The following is a 25,467-nucleotide window of genomic DNA, read 5'->3' as shown; positions in this document are numbered from 1 at the left end:
AACCTTCCAAGGAACCAACAAAGGTTTTCATTTCCAGGATAACATCAGGTGACCAGAAACCTACATTGAGTTACCAGGCAGTGCTGTGCAGTGAATGCCCAGGGGAGCAAGTGAAGGGAATGACGCCTGGCTGAGTGGAGAGAATGCAATGTGCAGAGCATGGCTGATGCCCCGAGGGGCAGAATGGAGCCTTTCTGGTTGCCCAGCACAGAGTGTGCAGTGTCAGCAGTGCTGGGTGCACTGTACAGTTCTTCATATTGAAAGGTATGAGTGATGTCTCTGAGTTCTCAGAGAGAGGCAGAGCTCACACTGGGAATGTTTCTTCTGCAATGATGGCTCCTGTTTAATCCCCAATGTCCTCTGCTTCTCTCGTAGGCGGCCCTCCCTGCAGTGGTAAGTCGAATGCTTCACCCTGGGGCAGATATGGTTTCCTGTGATGCTGGCGCGCACTGAGCATGATGTGCCAAGTTCTCCAACGTCTCATGTTTGTTTGTTTGTTTATTTATTTATTTAAGTATACATGTTACATATATTGGTTACATTAGGAATAAAGTGTCAGTGGGATACATTACAGTTGACAGGGCCTGCAGCTTAGCAGGTTCCGAGAGGGGCACGCTAAGTGTTACAGGTGAGATACAGTCAAAAAAGATTTGCGAGTTATAGCATTTTGCAGTAAGGTTGACATGGTTCATAAGTTACAGTTGGTGATAAAGATACTGTGGGTGGCCGGATACTTGGCCAGAATCTTAGCAACTTAAAGTTGGACAAGCTCAGAGTTACAGATTTGCGCTCCGTTTATTTCCAAAGGGCAGGTAGGCGGACTCAGATCTGATGTCGGAAGGCAGTGCGTTCCACAATTTGGCGGCTAGGATGGGAAACTCTTTCCAGTTTGTACCTTGGGATGGTGAGTTGGTCCTCCTGGGCAGATCTAGTGGGTCTGGCCAAGAGGTTTTTTGTGAATTTGCAAGTGAGTTATTTAGGGGCAGAGTTGGCTAGACACGTGTGTGTCAAGGATAACGTCTTGTAGAGGATTCTCTCTTTTATAGGAAGCCAGTGGACGCTTTGTCACGTGGATGAGATGTGGTTGACTTTAGGTGTGTGCAGGGCTGCTATAAGTGCGTTATTTTGAAGCACTTGAAGTGCATTCAAGTTGCCCAGAATGGTTCCGTTCTAAAAGGCGTTGCATTAATCGAGCTTGGATAAGTGCTCTTGCAAGGATGATGCAGCTGTTGGGTGACTGGAACTTTCTACCAGCGGTTATTAGCTGAGGAGGCAGTGACGTTGATTTGTTTGGTTAGGCTGAGGTTGGAGTCTAGGTAGATCCCAAGTGTTTTGACTGCTTTGGCTACTTGAATGAGTTTGTTATCAATGGTGAAGGATTGGAACTGGGTGGACAATTTGTTTAGTCGGTTTTGTGCATCAATAAGGAGGAGTTCTGTTTTGTCGTCATTCAAGCAGAGACCATGAATGGCCATCTATGGTTGAATTACTTGGTAGATTTTGTTCAAGAGTAAGGCATCTGCATGGTATTAACCTTTGAGTGGGACAAGTATTTGGGTATCATCTGTAAATTAGTGTAGGTGATACCCAAACTGTTTAAGTGATTGAATAGGGCTTTGTAAAGATAGTATACAAAGTTGGAGAGATGCATGACCCTTGTGGAACACCGCATAGGACGGCCACCGAAAGATCTAGAAGAAGAAGAGCTATGTTCCCTTTATCCCTTAACTCATCCATTTGGATTTTAAGGTCGATTAGCACTGTGTCCGTGCTGTGACCTGGCCTGAAGCTTTATTGTCGGAGGGCCAGAAGGTTGTTGTTTTCTAGGTAATTTTGAATTGGGAGCTATGCCACCCTGTCCAGGATTTTGAGGAGGAACGGTACCATGGTAATGGGTCGATAATTGGTAGGAATGTTTGGGTCTAGTGCCGGTTAGTTCATATGGCTTAGATAGGCACAGTAAGACTGTGGACAGTGATAGCTGAGATGAGCATGATAGTCCAGATGACAGTGGCCGTTGAGATAACTGTGGAAACTGAGATAACTATCGTGGCCCAGATAACTGGAGCAGCTGAGATAACTGTGGTAGCTGAGATAACTGTGGCAGCCCTGATAACTGTGGCAGCTGAAATAAATGTGGCAGCTGAGGTAACTGTGGCAGCAGAGGTAACTGTGGCATCTCAAATAACTGTGGCAGTTGAGATAACAGTGGAACCTGAGTTAACTGTGGTGGCCCAGATAACTGTGGCAGCTGAGATAACTGTGGTGGCCCAGATAACTATGGCAGCTGAAATAACAGTGGCAGCTGAGATAACTGTGGCAGCTGAGATAACTGTGTTGTCCCAGATAACTGTGGCAGCTGAGATAACTGTGGCAGCTGAGATCACTGTGGCAGCCCAGATAACTGTGGCAGCTGAAATAAATGTGGCAGCTGAGGTAACTGTGGCATCTGAGGTAACTGTGGCAGCTGAGATAATTGTGGTGGCTGACATAACTGTGGCAGCCCTGATAACTGTGGCAGCTGAAATCAATGTGGCAGCTGAGGTAACTGTGGCAGCAGAGGTAACTGTGGCATCTCAAATAACTGTGGCAGTTGAGATAACAGTGGAACCTGAGTTAACTGTGGTGGCCCAGATAACTGTGGCAGCTGAGATAACTGTGGCAGCTGAGATCACTGTGGCAGCCCAGATAACTGTGGCAGCTGAAATAAATGTGGCAGCTGAGGTAACTGTGGCATCTGAGGTAACTGTGGCAGCTGAGATAACTGTGGCAGCTGAGATCACTGTGGCAGCCCAGATAACTGTGGCAGCTGAAATAAATGTGGCAGCAGAGGTAACTGTGGCATCTCAAATAACTGTGGCAGTTGAGATAACAGTGGAACCTGAGTTAACTGTGGTGGCCCAGATAACTGTGGCAGCTGAGATAACTGTGGCAGCTGAGATCACTGTGGCAGCTGAGATCACTGTGGCAGCCCAGATAACTGTGGCAGCTGAAATAAATGTGGCAGCTGAGGTAACTGTGGCATCTGAGGTAAATGTGGCAGCTGAGGTAACTGTGGCATCTGAGGTAACTGTGGCAGCTGAGGTAATTGCAGTGTTTAAGCTAACTGTGGCAGCTGAGATAACTGTGGCAGCTGAGATCACTGTGGCAGCTGAGATCACTGTGGCAGCCCAGATAACTGTGGCAGCTGAAATAAATGTGGCAGCAGAGGTAACTGTGGCATCTCAAATAACTGTGGCAGTTGAGATAACAGTGGAACCTGAGTTAACTGTGGTGGCCCAGATAACTGTGGCAGCTGAGATAACTGTGGCAGCTGAGATCACTGTGGCAGCTGAGATCACTGTGGCAGCCCAGATAACTGTGGCAGCTGAAATAAATGTGGCAGCTGAGGTAACTGTGGCATCTGAGGTAAATGTGGCAGCTGAGGTAACTGTGGCATCTGAGGTAACTGTGGCAGCTGAGGTAATTGCAGTGTTTAAGCTAACTGTGGCAGCTGAGATAACTGTGGCAGCTGAGATCACTGTGGCAGCTGAGATCACTGTGGCAGCCCAGATAACTGTGGCAGCTGAAATAAATGTGGCAGCAGAGGTAACTGTGGCATCTCAAATAACTGTGGCAGTTGAGATAACAGTGGAACCTGAGTTAACTGTGGTGGCCCAGATAACTGTGGCAGCTGAGATAACTGTGGCAGCTGAGATCACTGTGGCAGCTGAGATCACTGTGGCAGCCCAGATAACTGTGGCAGCTGAAATAAATGTGGCAGCTGAGGTAACTGTGGCATCTGAGGTAAATGTGGCAGCTGAGGTAACTGTGGCATCTGAGGTAACTGTGGCAGCTGAGGTAATTGCAGTGTTTAAGCTAACTGTGGCAGCTGAGATAACTGTGGCAGCTGAGATCACTGTGGCAGCCCAGATAACTGTGGCAGCTGAAATAAATGTGGCAGCTGAGGTAACTGTGGCATCTGAGGTAAATGTGGCAGCTGAGGTAACTGTGGCATCTGAGGTAACTGTGGCAGCTGAGGTAATTGCAGTGTTTAAGCTAACTGTGGCAGCTGAGATAACTGTGGCAGCTGAGATCACTGTGGCAGCTGAGATCACTGTGGCAGCCCAGATAACTGTGGCAGCTGAAATAAATGTGGCAGCTGAGGTAACTGTGGCATCTGAGGTAACTGTGGCAGCTGAAATAAATGTGGCAGCAGAGGTAACTGTGGCATCTCAAATAACTGTGGCAGTTGAGATAACAGTGGAACCTGAGTTAACTGTGGTGGCCCAGATAACTGTGGCAGCTGAGATAACTGTGGCAGCTGAGATCACTGTGGCAGCTGAGATCACTGTGGCAGCCCAGATAACTGTGGCAGCTGAAATAAATGTGGCAGCTGAGGTAACTGTGGCATCTGAGGTAAATGTGGCAGCTGAGGTAACTGTGGCATCTGAGGTAACTGTGGCAGCTGAGGTAATTGCAGTGTTTAAGCTAACGGTGGCCACTGAGATAATTGGGGTGGCACAGACAACACAAGCATCTGAGATCATTGTGGGGCCCAGATAACTATAGCAGCTGTGATAATTGTGACACTACATCTGAAATAACTGTGGCACCTGAAGCAAATCCAAGGCAAGTGTGTTATGTTTGTGCTATCTTTCCGGCTAGTAGTAGCATTTAATTCTGTCACCCTGTGGCATTTCACTGGTGATATCGAGGTTCACCCCTTATCCAGCAACCTGCCATAGAGTGTGTCATGATGGCCTGGGAAAACACCCAAATTACGCAGAGGATCAGGAGTCAGAAAGTCCAGACTCATTAACGGTGGACAATCGTCATAACTGACATCACACTACCAAAACCTATAAAATGAGAGGAATGGTTAAGGAAGATAACTATATATATATATATTTCTATAGGGGTTACACTTATAATTGGGTAACAACTATCTGATATTTCCTCCCGAGACCACCTCTAAATTGAAAATAATAAATACACGTAATTTCTACAATACCCTTTTGGTTGGCGCAACACGTACTGGGAAGTCGAGTATGGGAGGGTTTACTGGTTGGCTTTCTACTGACCAACCTTGGACAACTGACAAGTCGTCAAGACATGAGCCAGACAGGAATAGGGGACTGCTTCCCTTCCAACTAAAAAATATACCATCCCTTATTTACTAGGCCATGAGCAAGGGTGATTCCTCTGTAGTTGGCCTTGTATTGCTTCTCATATCTGGGAATATGTGTGAGGAGTGAGGATTGAGGCAGGTGTCCTATCTGTGTACATTGGTAATGAATCAACAGGGTTCTTCAATTATGAGTCACATGTGACGAGACCGCGTTTGGAATTATTTCACCCTGCATTATTGGAATTTTAGCTAACATTAGTGCGAGTGTTATGAGTGTCATGATTTTCTCTACCACAGGGGACACTTGATCCATTTAGAGCTTATAATTATCCTGCACCTGGCTTACAAAGGCTGGGTGTTCTTCTAATTAACCTAAGAATATATGGCTTGTGCCGTGGGAACTGTTATCGTGCGTTCTCTCTGAGACGTCTGGAACCTCCTTAGTTTCTCAGTAACCTTGCCTTGGTTTGAATAGCTCCTGTCTGAGCTCTGCCCGGATCTGTATTTCTGTCAATTCAGTATTTTGAATTCTCAGAAGCCTTGAGGCCATCCATTGACTTGAAAGCGTACTGCGGCTTCCATTTTAGAAAAGATGACTGCCTGTTACTGGAGTTTTTCTTTGTTAGTGAACTGTATACGCGTGTCGTTCATGTTGCATTTGCCTTATAAGCTTCTGCGTTTTTTATGTTAGTATTCATCATCTTTAAATGGATGCAGGTAATATTCTTGCATATTTGACCTAGTGTTTGTGTTCTTCGTGTTGAGTTCGTATTTGCTTTGTGTCTAATGCATACACATGTAATGGTTCATGGTAAGTTTGTTTATTCTTGCCATCTTTAGTTACATTATGTTCAGCTCCTGCTGTACCTGCCCAGGATAAGGGTGGTCCAGTCACCTAAGTGAGTAACGTTTCTCACCTGTGTGGTATTGGACCATGGGACGGGCAGTAGCCAATGGCTGACATTTTCATCTGCCTCTAAACATTTGATCTCCCAATAAATGAATCACCTTAACCATAGCAGACTATTCTCTCTTACATTAGGGAAATAATGGGGATAGATAGGTGAATGTGGCCGCCTACAGGACCCTCGCATGGATCCGAATCTAAGCCCCTTACAGGAAAAAATACCCTGTTTCACCTGAAACAATGTGCCTCCTCTGCTAGGCGCGCATATGTCTGCTAAGCATCAATTAGAGGTACAGCAAAAGGCCCATGTTGTGGTAGTCAGAAGTCACTTCTAGCCCCTATCCATGAAATAGAGGTCACTTCTAGCCCCTATCCATGAACTAGATCTATCCATGAACTAGAGGTCACTTCTAGCCCCTATCCATGAAATAGAGGTCCCTTCTAGCCCCTATCCATGAAATAGAGGTCACTTCTAGCCCCTATCCATGAAACAGAAGTCACTTCTAGCCCCTATCCATGAAATAGAGGTCACTTCTAGCCCCTATCCATGAAACAGAAGTCACTTCTAGCCCCTATCCATGAAATAGAGGTTACTTCTAGCCCCTATCCATGAAATAGAGGTCCCTGCTAGCCCCTATCCATGAACTAGATGTCACTTCTAGCCCCTATCCATGAAATAGAGGTCACTTCTAGCCCCTATCCATGAAACAGAAGTCACTTCTAGCCCCTATCCATGAAATAGAGGTCACTTCTAGCCCCTATCCATGAAACAGAAGTCACTTCTAGCCCCTATCCATCAAATAGAGGTCACTTCTAGCCCCTATCCATGAAATAGAGGTCCCTGCTAGCCCCTATCCATGAACTAGATGTCACTTCTAGCCCCTATCCATGAACTAGAGGTCACTTCTAGCCCCTATCCATGAAATAGAGGTCACTTCTAGCCCCTATCCATGAAACAGAAGTCACTTCTAGCCCCTATCCATGAAATAGAGGTCACTTCTAGCCTCTATCCATGAAATAGAGGTCCCTTCTAGCCCCTATCCATGAAACAGAAGTCACTTCTAGCCCCTATTATGAAATAGATAGGTGTTCATCTGAATATATTTGAGAAGTAGAACGTCTGACTCCTGGCTTACAATACAAGCTCACTGCTGCTATTTGAGTAATTACAGATTCATGGCCTATGAGCCTTACAGCACAAAAGAGAATAGACAGGAAAATACTGATGAAGGCCACTATTGCAATGCTGGAAAAGACTGAAAATGAGTCGACAAAAAAAAAAAAAAGTCTGCGAGTTTCACATCCATTTGTTAGTTGGAAGCTTATACAGGTCACTACAAGTCATAGTCCAATAGTTCTTTATTTCAGACACGGAGGGCATGATGTGCAACCAGAGTGGCACCTTTTGGGTAATTCTCTAATGCATGCGATGTTACTACTCCCAGTTAAATTCAGGATCATAAAGCATTTATTGGGATCAATATAAATAAACAGAGTTTGGCTTCAGAGTTTGCATTCTGTGTGCAGTCACCAGTCGTTGGCGTGACCAGTTGATCTTTTTACACCATTCATCGATTGTGGGAGGACGTGTTTAGAAACTCAGCCTCGCCGCGGAGCAGCCGCCTAGTTTGGCTGCAGTCTGTGTCAGCAGTGGCGATTAAGAGGAACATGGAGAAGGGCCGCTGCCTGCGAAGACTGTGGCCCCAGTGTGAGGGCGATAGAGGCACAGAACTGCAGATCCTCCCCCCACATGCCCCGCTGCAACTGCGACTGACACCGGCAAAGCACCTCGAGGAAGCACCGACAGGAAGGAGTGCAAAACACACAACGCTGATAACCACTTCCCCCACCTCATCCATGCAACCTCTACCCCTCGATTCCTCTAGATAGAACCTACTCCCTTAAATCAAAAGAATGTTTAGGCCCGCCCCCATATGTGCACGGAGCAGAACATTATCACGCTCCCAACATAACATCGTTTATGGTGGGAGCTTTACCACACACAGCCCCGACTCACACGAAGCATGCAGTTGGACCCTAAGACACTGCTTGCACCCTCCCAACAAACAAACTTGACATCTCTGCATTTTCATCCTGGAGCCTGCAGCAGAACTTGCATGACTGTTCAGCTGAGAAAGTCCTTGCCCCAAAATTATTCACAGGAACCAATCGAACCAATCAAAAACTGATTGTGAAATAAATTGTGGAATTGAAGGAAGAGCAGGGAAGGGTCCCTGGCTTCAGTAAAATGACGGACTCACAAAAAGCAGGGCCAGCACCTGTAGATGCCCTTAAGATGACTGAACATTGTCTCCAATTAAAGGAAGAAACAGTTGTGGTACCGACAGTGGTGCAAATCAAGGTCCAAAGCACCAATTCAAATGGAGAAGGTCTGATGAGCGCTGCACCTTCACCAGACGCTCCTCAAACACCTCCATCAGCTGAGACAAGCAGCGTTAAGTCCCCAGGCAAAAAAGAAGGGAAGGACCTTATCTTGCGGCACAAACTGGAAAAACCTTGTTAACTCTAAGTTGTCGGGTCTCCTGAAAGCAAATAACATAGGACAACTTGCTTCAACGGGTGAGAAGAAACCCCAAAGCCTGCACCTGGGCAGACTTTCTAGCATACTCAAAACGTCACGACCACCGGGGAAACCCAGACCAATCCTCAAACTTAAAGCTCTGCCACAGTCTAATGGCATTGGCCAGGAAAGCCTCAAAATTGCTCAAAGACAGCTAAAACGCCAAGAAGGGACAGGAAAAAACTTCCAAAAGACCATCTTCCACTACCACTCTCGCAGCTTTTTTCCATACACAGGAAAAGCTAATCATAGAACACACAGGGAAACTTTCTGATGAGGAGATCCTGGAAGTTGTACAAGACTCACTGGCCTCGTTAACGGAAATGGAACACGATCCCAGACGACCAGGTACTGGCATGTGTACAGCTGTGTCAGTAAAACAGCAGTAAAAAGGTGGCATTTCGCGCCACCAACAAATGTAACATACTCACTAGCTTTCAAAAAACCTCTTTTATATCAGAACCCACCACCCACACCAGCCGGTCAAGTGGCACAGCGAGTAGAGCGCTCGCTGTGACATCCATGCAGAGCCTGTTAACGCAGGTTCGAATCCCGGCGGGGCCAAACTCAGCCTTTCATCCTTCCGAGGTCGTTAAATGAGCAATACACACCGTGGGTAATAATAAGCAGCGCTCAGATACCTGAGGGTTCGTAGCGCTATATAAATGCCTGATTATTATTATTATTATTTATTTTCTCTGAAGGAGTAGGTACAAACGAGCCTGGCCTGGCCTCAGTGACTAATCTGCATCTGATTCACCCCACACAAGGGCTGGTGAAAGTTGCTACAAATCTCAACATAGGGAACGCCATGTTCCCTTCAGGACTCTAGTACAAACAACGACTCATCAGTCAACCAGCCTCTGCACCCAGAAAATTGGGAAACTCTTCCCCAGCCCCCGAGAGATACAGGAAGAGGATCACAGGTGCTCGGCCTGACCAGCAAACGTCTCCCTACGAGACCTCAAGAACATACACCAAAGGACGAGGAATCACTAAAAAGCGCCCACAACAACACCCAAACATTGCCCTCTCCATAAACTCTCCCCGCCTCACCACACCAAGACAGAAGATCAGGGGCGCTACCACAATCAAAAGGAAATGACTCCCCAAACAAAAAAACAGATTTATTTGCCATAATGTCAGCAGTGACCATCGCCTTGGCCCCGTTCACTAAACTTTATGAGGCAATAAATGAAACACTGAAAGATCATACCACCATGACAGCAATGATGCACTCCAAGTCCATATAATTGGAGGTATACATCACAGCAATAGAAGCACGAAAACAGGATGTGGGGCAAACCAGTTTACAAATCAAGACGATGGGGTCAAGAGGACTCATACCCACACAGAACTACAAAACAACATCAGAGTTGCCAGTGCAAGCAACCAAACGGACCTTCCATTTATCGTAACAGAGTCTCTATCAACTACGAATGGTCCCAAAATATTGGAAGTAACGACTGATGAACCCCAAAGAACTCAATCTGAAACCAAAAGAAATCTTCAAATACAAACAACCACAGAAGTGCTAGAGTTACTGGTAACAACCATCACGAGAAACACCATGAACTTAAAAAAAGTGACTCAGGGAGACCAAAGCAGTCGCAAAACGGTTGTATCGTACTTGAAACCAACGAATGTGTTCTGCACAGGAGATCCTTGTATCAAGGTCTACCGATGGTAAACACCAGAACATCAAGCGACACAACGAACAAGGATTTTATGATCTTCTTACAAACAAAGAACAAAAAATGTGATGGCCTATGGATCCAGGTACCCGATACAAACACACGGGACAACTCTTCATCGTTATAAACCAGTGGAGCCAATAATCTGAACCACCTAGCTCCGAAACCAGCTCCAGGGAAAATCTCTAGTGGGTCACAGTTGCAAGAACCAACAAAAACAGTAAAGGACAATAACAAAGACAATACAAACATATCACCAATAACTATTGACGATTTCCAAGCAAGCGAAGACCTGATGGACTTACCTCAGTACTCAGTGGAAGAATCTGTATCTGAACTCATTACTGCGCTTCCGGGAGATAAAGGACCCGAAATCCAACTCCAAAATTCAGCCGAAGCAGGGGAAAGAACAAACTCACCAACAAACAGGACAGAATCTCCGGTTTTCTTGACAATGGCAGAAAAGCGACAAAGAATTTCTAAGGCAAGACACAGGGCAGACTCGTGGATACACAACCCTCTCTGTACGGTAAGGAGGCAGAGAGAACAGCCTCTCACAAGTAATATACGAAAGTCTGCAAGGAGCTGAAACATGATTTCATCGGGTGGCGACAGATCAAAAGGTTCCTGCAGGGAATTATTATCCCCGAGATTTATGAACCAAGTGGGAAGAGAAGGCAGAACTGAAAGACCAAGATCACATGACCACAGCTCCTCCAAATACGAAAGAAAATATCGTCAACTTACGAGACGCTATCCGCCAAATCTAAAAGAGAAAATCAAACATACTCTTAAGCTGGAATGAGTTTTGGATAAAGGAGACAGCGTGATCTTAAAAAGAAAGACTGTTGTGGCTCTACTTCACTGTATTATGAACCTCCGGCAGTTGTCGGATGTGGCTGAAAGCCTATTAATGCTTGGTTTCGACTTAACAGAAGTTAAGCCTCTTGATGATTCTCCACCTCACCTTAACTAAACCAGGAGGGTGACGAGCAACCGAGTACTTCTCCTCCTGCCCACAACCTACACCACTCTAATGATGTAAAATCAAGGGAAAAGAGAAGAGAAACTGAGACATTCAAAGACCCGTTGAGAATAAGTCATGTACCAGGAGTCCCATTTGCAAAACTGAACTTGAACTTCAAACCGGACCACGACTCGGCACACCGAAAGGAGCAAAACAGAAGCTTTGCCAAAGGTAAAAAACAACAAGAACAGCAAAACTGGTCTTGGATCCCTGAGGCATTGGCTAAACAATCTTGCAGATAGCCACCCAAGGACCTCCAACACTGCCTGCCAAAAGACGACGCTTGAAAGGAACCTACTCCTGTTCGGAATTTTTTAAAACTGGGCTCATGGAAAACCTAGCAGACTGCGACATCTTATGTCTCCAGGAAACATGGCTGCTGGGAAAACATCATCTGGATGGCTATGAAACCTTTATCTCCCCAGCATTTAAAGGACCCAAAGGACGCCCTGCATCTGGCCTATTAACGGCAGTCATATCTGGTAGTGGCATACACTTCATAAAAACACAAGTTCAAGCCTATTTGTTCAAGCACTTCTGATGAATTGGAGGCACCCCGGAACCTCAGCAGGTGACAAACTACTGGAAACCATGGTGATCATTAATCAATACTGGAACCCTCGATCTAAAACCAACAAAAAGTTCCTAAACAAGGTTGAGAACTTAATTGACGAAGTTCACACAGATCACCAAACTAAGTACACAATCGTATGTGGAAACCTAAACGCAACCTGCTTAAAACAACATGAAAAAATGAGAGGACTAAACAAACAACCACCCTCAGTCATGAGAGGAACTCTATGGCTGTCACTAACGAACTCTCGGGACTTCCATAAGTTGCAGATGATATTACAGCAAGACAAACCATCAGTGCTGACCTGGGAGAGAGACACGCTAAGCGCAGAGATAGATCACATCTTTGTATCTAGAGAGCTCTTCTCCCTCATTACATCTTTTGAACTAATACGAACAAAAAACAACGATCATAATCTGCTGACTACATCCTGGATGACGGTGATGGAAGAAAGAAGAAGGAGAATGACAGCTCAAGTAGAGGAGTGCGATGGTGGACCCATCTAAGAATGAGTGGAAACGCAATTAAGAACTTAGTAAAGGTATACACAAACCAATCAGGAATCTGAAAAAGACGGAAAAGAAGACATCAGAGTCAACTATACTCCTTTCCTCCAGCTCTACCACTCAAAATAAAAAGGACTGAAAAACACCTCAACGCAAGGAGCCCATGTGTATGACACACTCCTGGTAGATAAACGGAGGGAGTTGAGTTGAGCAAAGAGCCTGGTGGCAAAGACCAACTCCCATGAAAACAAAGAAAAAGCCATACTTGTTACAAAGGTCTACAAAAGCTGGATAATTGGCTATCGAATTAAAATGTACCTGACTCTGAACTAATGCTGGGAGTGGTAGGTTGTAGTAAATCAAAGGAATTGTGGTCCATATTGAAAGCAACAACTGCAGACACTGATGATTCTCTACAGTACACCGTTGGTGAAAAAACATGGGTGGACCACTTTGCAGCACTTTTCCAAAGAGCAGTGGAACTCAGATGAACTTTACTAGAGAACTGAACCACAACCTGGGAAATTCACCAGGACGTGAAATAAATTAAACACTTCGAGGGCGCCAGGCCCTGACGGGATCACTAACGCCGACCTCAAAGAACACCCGAATGAATGGGCTATTTTAATTCACGAGGTGTTCAAACAATGTACACTAACGTGCACTATTCCTGACTCATGGAGGACATCAATGGTGGTTCCCAACTTTAAGAAAGGGCAGAAAGAAAATCTGAGGAAATTACTGCCCGATCGCCCTTTTGGACGTAATTAGCAAGGTTTTTGGTTCACTCGCACTAGGATGCTTTCAATCATGGACAGGATTGGTTGGTTGCCCAGACCCGTTCCAGTCAGGTTTCATACAAGATGCAGGCACGGCTGCAAACATCTTACTCTTGATCACTTTGAAGGAAAGGTCATGGAGGGATTTTCGTGGCCTTTATCGACCTGATTCAAGCTTTTGATCAGGTCAATCGCGAAATCCTGTGGAAAAAGTGGATGGACTGGAAATGCCCAGCAGCAATCCTAGCACCTATACAAGCACTCCATACAAACACATCTATGAGATTGTGTCTTAGTCGCTCGGGTATTCTGTCCTCAGAAATTGCAAAATCAAGAGGGGTCAAGCAGGGCTGCCCCCTGTCTCTCGCATTAATCAACTTTTACTTGCGAGACCTTCAACACTTCGAGCAGTTGATTAGATCTTTTCCTCCAACAATAGGAGACGCTAGAGTGACCTGCCTCTTACCCACAGCTGACCTGATCTTAAAGGACCAGCCAGCAGTGGGTCTTCAGCGGCAACTAGATAGCCTGCCGAAGTAAAAAGAAAACAATGTGAAAATTAGCAAAAAAAGAACAAAGATCATCAAGAAAAATTGAAAAACAGAAATGGCATCTGGAAGACTCACAAATAGAGCAAAGGAAGCAGTTTAAATACCTCAGAGAGACACTAAACAACAGCATCGTAGAAATACTGATGCAAGACGTACTTTTCGAGAAGTAAAAAAACTGGCATGATAAGAGATTCGGCCGCTTCTCTATGATGTCGATCTTGAACTTTTATAAAGCAAAAGTAATCCTCTAATTAACGTATGGGGTCGAGGCTATACCGGAAATCCCAGACAAAATCTGGCTGAGAATTGAAAGCTTATTCTGGAGACGAGTTTTGGGTCTCCCCAACTCAACACCAATGACATCTATATGCTGTGAACTGAGCCTGCTCTCACTTAAAGCAACAGTCGAGCGGTACAGCAGGATATTGTTCAGAAGGATAATCTTCCAAGTCATAAAGAACAAGCTTGCGGGTGGAACTAGTAGACTACTGAACAACTGGTCAAAGAAAAACAAGGCAAAGTTGGAAGAAATTGGCTGTACTGAGACGAATCTAAGCCTAAACGCAACAACATTTTTTTTAAACTAGAAGAATGAAACTGGATACGCACTCTTGACATCACATCTGCAAGTAAACTAAGAGCCAGTCTACCAACGAACACAAAAAAGCAAAATCAGCTTTCGGAGTATTTGAATTTCTTTTCCAGCAGTGCGCTACAAAACACCCTTTTGAGGGCACGCTAGTACTTGCTTTTGACAAATGAGATCATTGCAATTAGGGGAAAGTCAAACTTAAATAAATGCTGATAGTGCAAAACAGCAGACCAGGTTCAAACCGTGAAGCATTTACTACTTTCCTGCCCAGGAAGATCCATCTCGGCCATCATTTCTCCAAACTGCGAGCTTACGATGAAGAAGATTAGTGGACACGGCTGATGAACGGAGACAAAACATCACTAATGATAGCGTTGGCTTTATTCTTCCAAAAAACTCTCCTATTATAGTGAAAAGCAAGTTACAATCAAACATTGAACCAAGGAACCGAATACGCGAGGACATAGGAGGACAAAGAGATGAGATTGAGAGGATGGAAAGAACATATTAAGCAACAAGAGAGCCTCAAGGGACATTGTTCTCTCGCTTTTTGTAAAAATTGTAAATCAATTGAACCAATAAAATGAAAAATAACAATAATAAATAAACACGTTTTTTCAGAGTTCAAATATGTGGCCCTGGTTAATAGATCCACAAGAGCTGTCTTTTACCTGAAATTCCACTTAGGATGTTCTATTACCAACAAAGTGAAGGATCAGAATGGGGCTCCTCAAGTGAAGCACATGAATGCATCTGGGGCACTTTATCTCAAAAACAACAATGCATCTGGGGGCACTTTATCTGAAATACATCAATGCATCTGGGGGCACTTTATCTGAAATACATCAATGGATATGGGGGCACTTTATCTGAAATACATCAATGGATATGGGGGCACTTTATCTGAAATACATCAATGGATATGGGGGCACTTTATCTGAAATACATCAATGCATCTGGGGGCACTTTATTTGATACACTTGAATACATCTGGGGCATTACATCTGAAATACATGAATGCATTTGGGGGCACTTTCTCTGAAGTACATCAATGGGTCTGTGGGCACTTTATCTCAAATACATCAATGCATCTGGGGGCACTTTATCTGAAATACATCAATGCATCTGGGGGCACTTTATCTGAAATACATCAATGGATATGGGGCACTTCATCTGAAATACATCAATGGATATGGGGGCACTTTATTTGAAATACATCAATGGATATGGGGGCACTTTATTTGAAATACATCAATGCATCTGGGGGCACTTTATCTGAAATACATCAATGCATCTGGGGGCACTTTATCTGAAATACATCAATGGATATGGGGGCACTTTATCTGAAATACATCAATGGATATGGGGGCACTTTATTTGATACACTTGAATACATCTGGGGCATTACATCTGAAATACATGAATGCATTTGGGGGCACTTTCTCTGAAGTACATCAATGGGTCTGTGGGCACTTTATCTCAAATACATCAATGCATCTGGGGGCACTTTATCTGAAATACATGAATGCTTCTGGTGGTGCTTCATATAGAAAAAATATACATCCAATATCACCCAACCTGTGTTGGTACTCATTTATGAACGCCAGAAGGATGAAAGGCTGAGTTGGCCTTGTCAGGAATCGAACCTGTAACCTGCAGATGGCACACACATCGCAGCAGAGAGCACTGAATCCACTGAGCTATCTTACCGGCTGGAGCTATCTTACCGGCTATAGTGAAATGAGCAATTACATGTCTGAATGTTCTCAAAGGAGGAAAGCAAATTACACTCTGTAGTGGATACCATTAAACTGGTAACAGAGATTTAACAGCATGCCAGTTCATCTGCAGGTCTGGTGCAAAGTTATGTGTTTCTCTGAAAGACACAGGAGACCCCACACTTTGGATGGGAGTATTACTTTGAATTTGGATAACGGAAAGACATCCAAAGGAAACAATTCAAGAAATGTGGTATCAAGGATTTTATTAAACCTGATACTAATTTAATATATCAAACAAATCATGATTAAATCTGCACTTGTAAAAACAATTTACATAGCAGGAAGCAACTTTTATTAAAAAGAACACATCTATATAATAAAAAAATCATCTTATTCAATCATCCAAGCATACAACCTCATCCATCCATTAGACAAACCACTCATACTAAACACCAATCAATATACAATATAAAATCTATAAGAAAATTCATCACAGTTGATTCATCTGAAAAATTTATAGAAAGAATATGAAATCAGTTTGACGGGCCACAACAGGTAACATCAGTGGCATATGCAATTAAGATGGGTCCCAGAATTTTTTGACCACGACCTCATCTTAGTCCAAACTCAACCGGTTTCGACGTATATACTTTAGTGTAGTGACGTCTTCATCAGGAGTAACAAAAGTATATTCTAACATAAAAAAAGAAAAAAACACAGATGGGACACATCAATATATGAAACCCCTAAACTTGGAAAGAGAACATATAACATCAATAATAAAAATGATATGTATAATGAAAAAATTAAATAAAACAATGGGTAATCATATACAAGAGCCTGCTTCCAACCCGGGATAACTCCGGGATGGACCTGAGGTGTCTGGCAGAAAGTAGTGCTACCCTCTTATATTGGTGTCTCTGGGAGGCAGATACGATGTAAAACCAGGCCATAGGCAGAGTCAGTGCTACAGATATACACACAAATGACAAGGCCAATGTATAGAACCTTCACTATTGCGGCCCGTGAACAGAACACAAAAGTCACATACTTAAGATTCAACTAAGAAAGGACCTAACAATGGCTGACAATGGACCAGTGGTGTAAGGCCATGACCGCAAAGAATATAAACTAACCTTCATTCATACAGTGGAAGGCTGTACGTCTCTGGGTCCACTTGTATACACTAGATAACAACGTCCCAGTCGAAGTTCCTGCAGATAACGGAATGTGTGAACACCAAAGTTCCTCTCTGCAGGGTGTAAAAGGGCATTTACACATCATCCAATTGGCTCCCACAGTACAGATCATAAGTTTAAAATTAAAATGTACAAGGGTGAGCTAACAGGTCTTACCGGGAATGTCCGAACGCTCGTTCAACCCGCGGCCATAAATGTTGAAGATGACTCCCCGGATCCAGGGAGGGCTGCGCCTGATATTATATGGGCCTAAACACGACACAAACATTTAAGTGTGTGAAAAAGAACCCATTTGTTCTTACAATTATATCATTGGCTACACCCAAAGGAAGCTACTGCAAATTAATAAAATAAGTTCATAAACCAAAGCCAGCTAATATGTGCAGTATCTAATTATTTACACAAATGCGGTTAATCGAATTTGGCTTACTGAAAAGCTTGGCTAGGGTAAAGCCTATAGAAGACCCAAAGATATGGGGCTCCCTTCTATATACAATAAAAGCAAAAAACGATTCGAAAAAAAACCCGCGCAGCAGAGTATTTACCTTAAGCGAAGGAACTCTCCGGTTCTCACGGCAGCTAGTCACCCGTATACCAGCTGGGTCCAATTGGAAGTAGCGTGCAACAGAGTATCACCGTTTCAAAGATGTTAATATACGCGTGAAAAACATCATGTGATCACGTAATCAGCCACGTGACCACAAACTGAACTGGCCTACGTTCTAAGTGGCCGTACGATCTTAGAAGAAAGACGCACGTAATTGGACAACAAAATAGTGTACTACACGACGTGTCCACACGATCGTGAGGAAAAGACCGTAATTAGAGCACGGCAAATATAGAAATAACGCGCGCTGTAGCAAAGCACTTAGAAAAAGACAATGGCCCTCATTACGACCCTGGCGGAAAGTGACTGACCGGACCGCCACAGCGTAAATAGCGTTTCCGCCATTGCACGATGGAGCAAAGTGCGGCCCATTCCGACCCATCGGGCACGAGCACCACGCCATGGCGGAAGTGCAAAGTCCGCGATGGCGGAAATGACCCACACCGCCGCCGTACGGCGCCCTAGGTGCAATACCGCCACCCATCTTAGCGGACACCGCAGTGAGCGCCAACCGGAAAGTACGGTGACCGTAAATATACGGAAACGGAAGTAAAAACATGGTCCCAGAACGGGAAACATCACGCCGTACACCTATAAAACCACAAAATCCACACAACCACTAAAAACACTACCCTGAGACACATCCCAACCCGTCATCCACCCTAGTGAAACCAAGAAAAATGGGAAAAGTAGCGAAGAAAGCGTGCGACCGCAAGCGGCAGGTCCACTTCTCCCGTGAGGAACTCACCGTGCTCACAGAGACCCTCCAGGAGAATGCTGCCGCCGTCTTCTCCACGCAAATGACCAGGACGGCACTTGTGAACAAGAAGGCCATATGGGCCCTGGTGGCACAGCGGGTAAGTGCCGTGGGGACCGCACCCCGCAACCCACAGCAATGCAGAAAGCGATGGGACGACCTGCGGATACGCGTCCGTAGCATACTTTCTGCCAACGCAACATTGCCACAGCCACCGGGGGAGGATCGGAATCACCCATCAAGTTGACCCCCTGGGAAGAAATCTGTGCCTCCACCATTGGAATGGAGAGTATAGAGGGAGTCGGAGGGATGGAGAAAGGAGTGCAGACATCCGAAGAATCCGGTAGGTGGCCCAAATAAAACCATGCCAAATCCACAATGTCCAATCATGTGAATCACCATGTGTCCACATAGCGCAACAGTAACACATGTCCAGGAGAACGTCCACACACATTGGCCTGACAGCGCACTTTAAAACTCACAATAAATACATAAATAATTAAAAACCCCAAAAACACCCTCTACACGTGCAGCAGGCACACCCTAACTGCAGGCTGCCAAACAACTGCACCCTCACTCCACACACAAATGAAAGCACCTCCAAGGCCCCGACCCAAATCACCCTCAGGTACCACCCCAATGCATGTGATACATTGCCATTCCAATTCCCACAGACCCATTAATAACGCTCGCCCTCCTTTACTCCACCACAGGGTCCGATCCAAACGACGAGCTTCAGGACACCCCTACCAGCACACCTGCAAAGAGGGCCAAGACCAACGGCCAAAGACCCTCCACCTCAGCTGCACGCATTAAGACACGGCAGCAGCACAAATCAAGTGGCAGCACAGAGGAGGGAACTCCAACAGGCACCCCAGCAGCCAGCATGCCCACAACAGCACCACCACAGGTCCCCCCAATGGATGCCACAGAAGGCACTGCCTCTGGTGGCAGCAGCACCATAGGTGACACTCCATTAATGGCAGCATGCTCCGACACAGAAGACGGGGATGTCGAAGTCAGATCCATCCATGACCTGTCCCAATCCCCCTGTCTGTTCCATCCCGTACACCATGAGGATACCACGCAGGGGCACCCACAAGACGATGACTGGCCATCCCCCACAAGCCCTGTGGCAGGGCAACATGAGGCGAACAGCCACTCTGTGACACCACCGCAAATGGCCATGGCCCAGCAGAGGCAACAGTCCCTCGACCAGTTAATCGTGCAACAGCAGCAACTGGCCACGCTCCTCAAGGACCATGCCGATGAATGTGGGGGCACTAAGGCAGACATAGAAACATCAACTGAGACACTTAGGGCAGAAATGGAGAGAAGTACAGAGACACTAAGGGCACAAATGGAGAGTAGCACCGAGAGCCTGAGAGTCCAAATGGAGAGTAGCACCGAGAGCCTGAGAGTCCAAATGGAGAGTAGCACCGAGAGCCTGAGAGTCCAAATGGAGAGAAGCACCGAGAGCCTGAGGGGGGAACTGCATGCGACGTCCAAAGACGTATGTGCCGAACTTGCCGCAGTGCGCCGTGTGCTCACTGAGCTCTCACAAACCCTTAGGGACATGCATGGACGTGAGCAGGCAGAGACATCATCCGTTGCAAGTTCCGTCCAGGGCAGCCCCCAACGTAGATCTGGGAGGAACCTGCGCTCCACAGGCAGGGGTGCCCCTGATACCCGCAGAGGGGGCTTGCAATAGCGACTGCCCACTGACAATGAGCATCTTTGGACACTGGTGTTCGGGGGGGAGGTAGGAGGGTGGAGGGGGTGTGTTGGGCTCACTTGGGTGGCGGGTCGATAGGGTGTTCAACATGATATCACATATGCCATAAACAATGCACGATCAACCAATGAGATGTGTGGACATTGATCTTTGTGTACGAGGCCATCATAGGCGTACAGTCCATATTGTGCATGTACCAGACACACACAGTGCCACGAGTCCCGTGTCCATGTATCAGCCACCAGGCGTGAGTGCTAGAAGCATGCATCTATGAGATGCTGACGAATGTCACGGCCCTCCTGTGCCTCGCAGACTCCTTGAGGTGCTGCCACATCCCCACCCTCATCATGACCATCTTCAGGTGCTTGCAGTTCTGCGTCAGGGGGCATGGGCACATTTCTACGTACGCACATGTTGTGTAGCATGACACATGCCATCACCATCTTTGCAACCTTCACATGGCGGTACAGGAGTGCCCCGCCAGACCTGCTGAGGCACCGGAAACGAGTCTTCAGTAGGCGAATGCCTGTTCAATGACTACACGGGTACGTGAGTGGGCATGGTTGTAGTCCTCCTCATGCTGGTCCCGTGGGTTCCGGACTGGTGTGAGGAGCCATCTCTTCAGTGGATATCCGGCATCACCTGTATGTGGACGATAAACGAATAATGTGGAATGCCATTGCTACGTACGCACCCCCCCCCCCTTCCTGCCAGGTCATTGCCGCATCACATACCCCACATCAGCATGCATGAAATGAGACTCACCGAGTAGCCAGGATCTGTTCCCTGCGTGTCGCTCCATGTAGCGTGGTATTGTTGAGTTCCTCAAGACCATAGAATCATGGGTTGATCCAGGGAATCGGGCACAACAATGTGTAATGATCCTGTTGGAGTCACACACCATTTGTACATTCAGTGAATGAAATTGTTTTCGGTTGCGGTACTGGGCCTCCATGGCATGTGGGACGACCAATTCCACATGGGTGCAGTCGATGGCACCAATGCAACCCGGTATGCCGGCAAGTGCATGGAATCCCACTTTTGTGTTGGTAATTTCCTGCTCCGAGCGTGGTAGAGAGATGTAGTCGTCTGCGTGCTGCAGGAGGGCATCGAGCACTTGCAATAGTGTCCGTGAGAACAGTGGCTGTGAGATGCCATGCAACTGTCCGACTGTGTGCTGGTATGTGCCTGTGGCCAGGAAGTGGAGTACAGACACCACCTTCAGTAGGGGTGGGATGGCGGTTGGGCTATCTATCATGCTGACAAGGTCAGCCTGTGTCATGTCCACAATGGCGGCTATGGTGTCCCGGTCCAAACGGTAGAGGGTGTGGATCTGCTCATCAGTGAGGTTGAACGGATGTGCTCGGAGGCGTGGGATTGCGGGCTGCCTGCGTGGTGGTAGTGGCTGTGCTGGCGGCCCTTGCTGGCCCTGCCTTGCCCTCCTCCTCCTCCTGCGTCTCCTCCGTGCGGCCGGTTGTAGTTGGTGTTCGTCTTCTTCTTGGAGTTGGAGTACTTGCAGTGCTATCAGGTCCCCCAGGGCCAACATCGCGAGTCCTGCCGGTAGCATTTCGGAGTGGGTGTGGTTGTGGGAGGAGACTGGGTGTGCTATTTATGTGTTTTCAGGCTGTATGGCCTCCACCTGTGGTGATTCATTCCACCTGTGCAAGCTGCTCTCCCCTTTGGGCGAGCACGTCCCGCACACAACGCTGCAATTCGAGGAATGGCATCTTGCTATTACAATCATGTATTTGTACCCGATGGCAGTGTAACATTGGTTGATATGTTCATTCGGCTATGGTCCCATTGTTTCACATACTATCTTAGCAGTCGCGAACAGACTTGTGAAGGGCCAGTGGAACGTAGTACTCGAGTAACGGTGGACCCTCATGCATCACTGTACCGAGCTTCAACGACGGGCGGGGCGTCCCATTTGTGAGTGAAGGCAGTTGCCATTTACACACACAGCCGCACTAGATGGATTAATTTGTGATTTCAAGCGGCCACAGATGCCTTTTCGACGTGATGTTGCAAATGAGGAATTCGAAGGGCGGCGCTTTCGGTTTTCAGCTAGCGGCGAGGAGATGCCCACAGGTCTGACTGCAAATATAACGTTCTATTGTTCAGTGTCCTTGGGACAGGGGCCATGGCGAGGATGCAATGATTGATATGAATAGTTTGGGATGCGCAATAGCGAAGTGGATGATGAGGCCGGACGTTCCCAAATACATGTTACTTCACAACACTGGAATTACGGGCTGGGGCACAGTGGATTATGCAGGCTGCATAACGCACAGACTCAATGGAATTTTCACATGCTATGTGAGTATGGAAACAGGCGTTATCATTACGGGATGAGGGAATGATGAATGGATGCATGGACAGATGATTTGATACAGAGTTTGCCATGTACAGGGCTTCTTGGAATCTGTCCGCCTCCCCTGCGCTATGTGATGCAGGGCTGCCATAGTGGGACCATCGTCTATCTGGCCTTGTTGAGCCCTCCCTGTCTCGACGCGCCTTCAGACACTTGTGTCCATGCACGTTACCAATCCCATCTGATGGATTCTGTTTTAACAGACGCATGCACAGGTACACTCGTTTGTGATGGTGTTTTCACCTCGATATAGATAGTTATGAGTCGCAAGTGGTTTTTGGGTGGTGATGATCCTTTGGAGTGGGCTAGCATGCATATGGCTGTGGATTTGGTGTGATCATTGAAGTGAGTAATTCAAATGTAGTTCTGATGGCCATTCTATTCTTTTTCTTTTCATTTGGTTGACAGGTATCTCCTCCCCTTTTGCCACTGCCATCTGTATGCCACTCCTGCAGATGGATTTTACTCCCGACACCTGCTGCTTCGTGTTAATCAGTGGAGCAGCATTACGATCTTATGGGACGATCGCCAATGGGCCACATGCCCTTACGCAGTACTAGTGGCTCGGAGCAACATTTCGGCCTTTCAGCTGGACTAGTGCCTCCCCATTGGGTCGGCCCTGCGGTTCTGGGCGCTTCCATGTTGCCTTTTCGTACGAGAATGTGGCCCTGTGTACCATGAAGGAACAGGGCGTCACACAAGAAGTAGCTGGTCATTTATTGCGGATGCAGCCCACAATGGTGAAATGTGTTTTGGAGTTCATGGCCTAATGGCTGTATGGGCTTGGTGAATTTGTTGTGCATTAAATTTCTATTCTGATATGGGCCGTGTAGCGTTCTTCTTTGCAAGTGATGTGGCATATTCCTATTTGGGGAGCGATGTATTGTGAGGAGATCTGCATTGGGTTCCAGCTTCGGAGTATAGTTGCGTGGTACTGTGCTGGGCGCGTTTGCCTACGAAGCCCAGTGAGGTCAGGGATAAGGGCTGCCAATATGACTGTTTGAATGATGTCATGCTCAGGGGCGGGGGATTAGGTTTTGTGTAACAGATGCCGGTCAGCCAGGTGGATTGGTGGAATGATGTGATTTTCTGAATATTGCTGGTCACAGGTGCCTGTGTTTGCGTGCGTTTCTTGGTGGGAGACTGAGGTCATGTCCATTGGAATAGCTTCTGTATTCGTGCCATCTGTGCCCTGCAGCTCCCATTGGCCCCTCTTGAGATTCTTTTGTTCGTTGGCATGCATGGGTGACTTGTACATTTCACTGGTTGCATTGTGACTTCATTGCACCTACGGGGAGTTGTACAATGTGGCCAGGGAGCGGTGTACAGGCACTCAGTGGGGCCGTTTACGGTTGGTTCGCGATGCCGTACTTCTCACCATGGCGGAATGGTACTTTCCGCCGTGCTTGATGGTGTTAGGTGCATGTCCGCTAGGGTCAGAATTCGCGTACCGTTGCGCCATGGTGGTATTTACAGTTTGGCATGGCGCGCGCGCGCGTACTTGGTGCAGTTAGCGTTGGCGTTCACTACGGTGTCGCTAATGGCATCGTACTTTGCGGTGACGGGTCATAATCGCACCGAGCGCTATTCGATGGCGGTATTGCATTTCCGCCATCGTTTTCCGATTTCCGCCAGGGTCGTAATGAGGCCCAATGTCAGTTATGTATGGGCAAGATTTTAATTTATGCACATTATAATAAGTGCTGAAAATATTATAAAAACAACATTTGATGTCTCTTTTCTACACTCGAAGACAATATCTCATTTACCCACACATGAGAGATCAATTAGATGACGTAGTAACTGCTGCCGATGGGCAAAATAAAACTATGGTTAGTTTTATTTTGTGAAACTGGTGCAAAGTTAGTCACATGTCAAGCCTGTGTGGATGACTTTTCAAGCTTCAGAGGTTGGCAAAATACATACCATTGGGAGGGTTCATAACTGTGTATTAAAGAATTTAGAGTAGCGCAGGGAAAGCAGCGCACTCACACGGCATCCCATACTCTGGGCACTCGTTACCTCAGACATGCAAACAAACATCCTGAACAGCACGCCAGGGAGATGGGAAAGATAGACACATTACAACTAAGCATTCATTGTGGCACAATTAAATGAAGGACCACTTGATGTGCTATGGTCAAACAATTCTTCACTGTACACAAGCTTTTAGGCACAAGGATTTTGTCAAGTGACCGAGGACACCGAGATGGAGTGTCTTGTGATGATCGAAACAGAGAAAATGGCAGAAAAAAACAGGCTACTGCAACCTACGAAAAGCAAAATACATAGTCCGACATGGATGCCTATTGCTTTTTGGAAGTTTTTGTCTGCATTTTGAATTTGAGGTGTTTAAAAACAGCCTATATCAGTGACTCACCCCCTGAAGTATGCCTGCAATAAACCTTTAATGAGTCTAGCAATTATTGTATAGAATTCCAGAAAGACACATTATTTGTGATTCCAATTGTTTCTTATTTAGGGTCACGGCTCAAAGTGTTTTACTTGTGGAACCCCCTGTGTTTTTAAGAGTCCAGCCACTCCAGAAACAAAGAGCCACATGGTGCTGGCCACAGCCCAGGAGCTTCCATTTAAAAAATAGAACACATTTTGAAAAATATTTTTAGAGGTAGCAAGGGAGACCAGAGGGGTAGCAGCTGCGACCCCTGTCGACCCCCAAAGAATGTTACTGCCCCTGAAGCAACTTAACTGAGCCAGGCTAAACTGGAGGAGGCTAAGGCAGGGGCAGCGTG

General features: G+C 46.3%; 1 long non-coding RNA gene across 1 annotated transcript in view; it reads left to right on the top strand.

Moving 5' to 3' along the window:
* The first annotated feature begins 374 nt into the window (after nt 1–374).
* LOC138574371 (uncharacterized) overlaps nt 375–25,467 on the top strand; it is a 60,476-nt gene continuing 35,383 nt past the window's right edge. The window contains exon 1 of the long non-coding RNA XR_011303942.1: nt 375–393. This is a non-coding gene — a long non-coding RNA (uncharacterized lncRNA). The remainder of the gene's footprint in view (nt 394–25,467) is intronic.

This window comes from Ambystoma mexicanum, chromosome 1p, assembly GCF_040938575.1.
Source record: "Ambystoma mexicanum isolate Mex_15411 chromosome 1p, UKY_AmexF1_1, whole genome shotgun sequence".
NCBI classification, from domain to species: Eukaryota; Metazoa; Chordata; class Amphibia; order Caudata; family Ambystomatidae; genus Ambystoma; species Ambystoma mexicanum.
This window is presented reverse-complemented; position numbering and strand designations above follow the sequence as displayed.